General features: G+C 36.7%; 1 long non-coding RNA gene across 1 annotated transcript; it reads left to right on the top strand.

Moving 5' to 3' along the window:
- The first annotated feature begins 222 nt into the window (after positions 1–222).
- Positions 223–2257, top strand: LOC308400955. Its single transcript, XR_013972453.1, has 2 exons — positions 223–1101; positions 1484–2257. It is a non-coding gene; the product is annotated as an uncharacterized lncRNA (long non-coding RNA).
- Positions 2258–6733: the final 4476 nt, after the last annotated feature.

Below are 6733 nucleotides of genomic sequence, written 5' to 3'. Positions count from 1 at the left end.
ATTAATTATTCATGAGCTCCGGAAGTAATTAAATTATTCATGAGCTCCGGAAGTAGGAAGTAATTAAGTAATAAAAATATGATATTCATAAAAATATGATATTCATAAAAATATGATATTCATAAAAATATAATTGATTATTTAGAAAGTTTCTTATATATCAAAAAATAGCATTCTTTTATTTCTTTAAGCAATTAAATTTTTATTTTTATTTTTTTATGCTCAAAAAACGCCATCTGGTGGCGGGTCAGTGTGTGTGTGTGTGCGCGCGCGCCCCCGAGGCTGTGTGTCTGGGCGCGCGGGGGCGCGCCCGTGTCTCCGGACCGTGCTCTCTCGGGCTCCGTGCTCATGTGTTTAAAAATGTATTAAACCATATTAAAATTGTTTAGTTAAACTTGTGCTTTTGTAACGTTCAGTATGGCCACAAACACATGCTGCATGCCTTGGGGGAAAACTTTATTTCGATTTATATGCATTTGTAGATTTAGAATAAAACTCATACTCAGAAAAAACTCGCGATCCCCTAACCCTCCTTAGAAACATAAGCAGGGAAAACTCCTTAAAAAACCCTCCGCGTTTTCTCCAAAACCCTACAATAACTTGTTAGCTACCCCTCTATTCCCAAAACCTTATATTCGATAACAGGGAAAATCCTTAGTCTTTTTTCTTCAAAAACTTCCCTCTTACTAGCAACCTCTAAAATTCAACGCACACTCTAAGTTCTACCTCGCTCTTAATCTCCGATCCACAACTTCTTGCAGAGCACAATTTTTTCCTGCTTGTTTGCTCCCCGCTCTGCTCCCGAATGCGCTGCTTACCTCGTTCGAAATTTGCGCCGGAGACCAACTCCCCCCCTTACTTCGCCCCGCTGCCAATCACATAACTATTGCACCGCTCCCTTCGCACCCCGGTTAGCCAATCCGCTCCAGGTCCGATTTTTATGATCTCCCGCTCAGGTTAAGACTACCCCCGAGCTCCCAGAAGACCCCTGCCTTCAGCCATATCAACAACTGGAACCGCTCAGACTGCTTGCGAGTTCGCATAGGGAGCGGCCGATTTCAACAGCAACTTGCGTCTCTTTCCTTATCCGCATATCATTCGGTAAGTGTTAATCTTCCTCTCTAACTACATTTTTGCATTTTCCTTTTTACCATTCTGTCAATCCTTTCATTTAAAAAAATAAATAAATATCACAATGGTTTGTAACAGGTACAATACACCATCCATCCATCCATTCGCCTCCACTTATCCTTTTCTCAGGCTCGCGCGGTGCGCTGGAGCCTATCCCACGTACAATACACTTTAAAATATATATAAGCTCCACTTTTAACTCCCGTAAAAGTTTATACATTACATGTCTACATCACCTATCATGGCCTCATCGGGTATCTCATATCATCTTGTTATTGTTATGTTATGCTCCTTTGATATTTTGCTAGTTTGCGTGTTTTAAAACTCTTTTTGTTTTTCTTTATATTTTTAGACCCAGATGTGTTAACCTGATCCCTGCGAAACACCAGCTCTGCGTGGATTTTGACCGCGAGTGACCGGATGTTGTTTCCGGCCTGAGGTTGCCTGAAATGCCGTGAGGCTCGTTTGAAAGATTGCGCCCGAGACCAACTCCGCCTCCAAGGCATGCCTACCTTTAGCTGCCACCAGTGAGATATCAGAGCCGGGCTCCACATATCCAATCAGGAGCACGAGCAAGACAGCTTTTGCAGACTCTCCAGAAATATACAAGTCCTTACCAACTGCTCTGCAACCCAGTGTTTCTGGTCCCCTCACTAACATCGCTTTTTGAGATATTTTTTATGAACCACCAAAAAAGCAATTTTACCCCACAGTACAGAAGACTGGGTCTGAGGGCAGCAGCGGGGACAAATGATTGTAATGAAGCGACGGACATTTCATGGCTGGTCTTGCATAATCGTGAGTTATTATGTCATATGGTGATAAGTACATAGTTTTGCAAGAGGCATACAAGCACTGTGGAAAAAGTAATCATAAAACTGTTTTTGTGAACACCCTACGTTATGCTTTAAAAAATGTGATACATGTAATGTGATCATCAAAGAACATGATTTTTTTTTTTAAACTTTTATTCTTATGCTTTTAAAGTATGTCAGATTATCTTAAAACACTTATTTGTATGTTATAATGTTTTTCTTACACCATGTGTAATTTTTATAGACACCTTATTCATTGTATCAATGTGTAATTATGTATCTTTGATAAATAAATAAAATATTTAATCTTGTATTTGTGTACTTTCTGGTGATTCAATAAAAAATTAGTCACATATCGCTCTGATAAACACAGATGGCTGAAAGAAATGTTTGATGGAACAAAGGAAACAAGTGTCTTGCTGCTAAACTTTTAAGTCACCATGGTTTAAATGAGAAAGTCTGTATGTAAAACATGAAAAACTCCATATCAGTGATATCTACAAAGGTGTACTCATTTCTTTGTAATGGTACTTTACTGTTCCAATGAAACAAAGTACATTAAAGTACATTTTTCGGCCATCCTGACCTATTTTCAGGGGCAAGAATGTTGATGTTAGACTGTGTTTTAAATCAGGTTGTGATCTTAAACTAACTATCACAGCACTGATTTCAGTTGTAATCTCAATTAGAATCCCAATTTGGCTTTTCTCCAGTCAGTGTTATGGTGAAATTTAACTTGTTCTTTTGTGTAATTGCACATGGCCCAGCAAAGGACCCCTTAGTAAGCTGTACAGCATAAGTTTTCAATTCACTTTTGTCAGAAAACTTCACAGTATGAGAAGTTACAGCACAGTTTCTCCAAACGTGTGCTTCTTTTTCAGCCAGCGTGCTTTTAGAGCATCTACATTAGCTCATGTAGTAAAAGTACAATCAGTAAGTGTACTTTAACATTTGAGATTCCGAGTCACTCTTGCTTAGCTCATGTGAACTATATCATGAACCTTTTTTGTATAATGCATCAAACGTGTTCAAATCAGTTTAGTTAAAATAAATTGAAAATAATCTAGAGACAAGCAACTCCTTTTTAGCTTCTGTTATGTATTTACCTCTCACACCTTAATCTAGATGTTAGTGTTCTCAGAGTTAACATGTCTCATGTTGCCATGTTGTATTTCTAATACCCAGCCTCAGTGTTCGCCCTGTTGACCCTCAAATCCAAACACCAATGATCTAGATATTCACAACATTCATAAGGAGATTCTTAAGGTCTTAAGTTTTGTTGTTTTTATGTTTTACAAAAAAAAAACTTCACATTTTTTATATTTTTAAACGAAAGTGACATGCAAGGATATTTTTCTTTAGTGATGTTGCTTCAGCAATCTCAAATACTAATTATTCTGGGAATTTTTATGGTCAAACTATGTGATTTTCCAAATGTGTGTGTGTGGAGTAAAATGACCTTGTTCTTATGATGTTGTCACCGTGAATCATTTAGGATTAACAACACAAATTGTATCGATAGCAGAAACAGTCTTATAACTTATAATTCTCACACGTTACCGCTAGTTTTACAAACGCAGTCTTCTTCAGCTCTGTTTATGTAGCTTTTATGAAACTGATTTTCCATAGTACAAGTAGAATTTAATTTTTCTTTGCTCTCCAGTATAAATGCAATAATTTGCAGGCTTTTTACTGAAACTCTCACAATGCAACACTCAATGCTCAGAGCTTCATATATCAACAGCTCTGAAAATATCTTCTTTTTTAAAGTAATGTAGGACAGGATCTCTCACTCTCTGTGTCTCAAAAAAACCCAACTAAACTGGCAATCACCACTAAACAAATGAAAGTAGTTTATGGCTTTTTTATCAGCTGCATTTCTTTCATTTATGTATTGATCCCATTGTTTATTGGTAATGCTTTTAGGTCACTGTTTTAGCATGTCTGCCTCACACTCCATTTAAACAGTTTAACAGATAGTGGGGTCTGGTAAGGAAGTTGGGGGGAAGCAGACAACTCCACAGGAAGAGTCTTTTTGTCTTTTCTCCACTGTAAAAGATAGCAAGGCAGTGTGAAACTTTCTTTGCGGGAAAGACAAAACTGAGAGCCATGCTAGGCTCAGTGAGAGACTCTGCTCACCCTCTGCCCCAGCGATGGCAGTCCCTCACCAAGCTCGATTTCTGTTCTTTGTCTTGATTAAAGAATGTTAGCTACCGCTCATCGCTTGTCTGCAGGCTTTATTAAACGGAAAACTTCCACAACAACCTCTAAACAGTGGTTTATGGCTTTTTGTCACCTGCAACACCATGTAACACTTGGATGTTAGATTCTTTTACCAGTCAGTGTTGTTAGCCCCAACCCCCAGGCTCCAGCTGTCTGAGCTCTAACCCTGGCTGCCAAATGTCCCCCTGAGGCCTTTGTGCCTTTTACCACCAGACTAAGTTTGTAGTCCTATCTACTAATATTATTTTATTTTTTTATTATAGCACAAGGTTCAGTTAGGTTACTACTTTGACTTCCTCAATTTGAGCACATTTCTGACCCGATACTTTATCAAGCTTTTACTCGAGTGTTTTTGACACTAGCAGCTGTACTTCTACTTAAGTGAAAATTGCCTGCAATTTTGCCACCGCAGTTGCCACTTTTCTGGAGTTTGTACACTTTTTATATTGAAACGTTCAACGTTTTACGTGTTATCCTTGATCACAGTTCTAAACAAGTTAACTTTCTTCACTTCAAAGTAACCCAAAAAAGAAACTATATGTCCAGTTCTCTTTACTCCAAACCTGGTTTAAGGCTATGCTGTTGTTGTGATATGGCCATACAAATAATATTAAGTTTAATTAATCTTAAAAAAAAATGGCTGCTTCATGGCTACCTGTTCAGAGAATTTGCAGACTTTTATGGAAACTGTCACAATGTAACACTCTCACTGTCAAAACAGGGTTGATCCATGTTTCTATGAACACTGATTAATATATCAACAGCTCTGAAAATCCTTTTTTTTAAAGTAAAGCAGAACAGGATCTCTGTATCTCTAAAAATCCCAACAAAACTGGCAATCACCTCTAAACAAATGGAAGTAGTTTATGGATCTTTATCACCTGCAACACCATGTAACACCTAGATGTTAGACTCTTTTACCATCACATTTGCAAGGGTTTATGTGTTATCCTTGATCACAGTTCTAAATAAGTTAACTTTCTTGACATAAAAGTAGCCCAAAGAAGACAAATATATGTCCAGTTCTTTTTTACTCCAAACCTACTGATCGGAAAACATTATGTGATGCTGGAAGTTTTCATCCTATCCATCTGCAAAACAAGTTTACCTGTAAGCCAACACATTAGACGTAAGCAAATTTGTGAAATTCCTGAACAATGTGCTTTGTGGAGTAGCAGTAGTACTAGAACAAGTACTAGTAGTCCTAGTATTCTGCAGCAACCAGGCTTCAAGAGTGATCACTCTTCTGGCTTTCAAATGGTGAAAACATGTCACAGTCTTAACCGCAAATCAGAAATGTTGGTAAATTTAAAAAGGAATTTAAACGTCAGCTTTGACATAGACACAGACTTTATTAATGCCACACTCAGGAAATTCACATGTCACCCCGCACCTCCTTGTTAATAATGTCCCAGTGGTGTTCTGTTGGATTTAGCAGGTGAGCGTTGTTGCCAGTCAAAACCTTTTTGGAAACTCTTTACAAGAATCAATGTAATTATTTGTTTTACTTGAATCAAATGTATTGGTTTATATACCTGAAATAAAACTTTTTTTTGGAAACCCGTTACATCAAATAAAACTTTCTTGGAAAAGCATTGCAAGAATCAATCGAGTTATTTGTTTTACCCCATTCAAATCTATTGGTTTCATTACATCAAATTAAATAATTTTGGAAACCCGTTACATCAAATAAAACTTTCTTGGAAAAACTTTACAAGAATCAATGTAATTATTTGTTTTACTTGAATCAAATGTAATGGTTTATATACCTGAAATAAAACTTCTCTGGAAACCCTGTACATGAAGTAAAAGGTTTTTGATCTTGTAAGTTCTGGCTTTAATATTTTCAGCTGATAAAGTGAACTTCATACAAACTCTGTGTTAGAAAAATCAAACTGTGTCTCGTGCGGGTGTATTGTGACTGCTCCATCACAATGTATAATTTGACTTGTGAGGTACACACAACAAGGCCAACAAGAAAAAGTGAATTAGAGATTCATTACAAAATACAAAAAATAAAAATAAATAGTGCACAAATTTAAAACAAGCAAAACACCTATGCAAGAGTAACTACTAATGATTTACAAATACTTGTCATATACAACCAATACACTCAGAGAATTTTACCATATCAGTATAAAGCTCTCTGTAATTCCTGGACAGTTCGTGAAATAATTTAAAATTAAATCTGCACTTCAGTTAACTATTCTTTTTTAACAACAGGTTTATGTCTTAGATCTACGGATACAGCTAAAACACTCTGCTTGTATAATGCTGTATTCTCTCCCAGCTTATCCTTTTCTCACAACAGGGTGATTCCCAAAGTACGAGTCAATAAAACAATCACTCTAAAAACCAGAACAGAAAGATAAAGTTGCAAAATAAAAGATTAAGGATTGTGTTTTTATAGCATGTAGTAAACTATCCCCTTTTTCTAACACAGAGTTTGTATGAAGTTCACTTTATCAGCTGAAAATATTAAAGCCAGAACTTACAAGATCAAAAACCTTTTACTTCATGTACAGGGTTTCCAAAAAAGTTTTATTTCAGGTATATAAACCAAT

The sequence above is a fragment of the Rhamphochromis sp. 'chilingali' genome (assembly GCF_963969265.1).
Source record: "Rhamphochromis sp. 'chilingali' genome assembly, chromosome: 8".
NCBI lineage: Eukaryota > Metazoa > Chordata > Actinopteri > Cichliformes > Cichlidae > Rhamphochromis > Rhamphochromis sp. 'chilingali'.
This window is presented reverse-complemented; position numbering and strand designations above follow the sequence as displayed.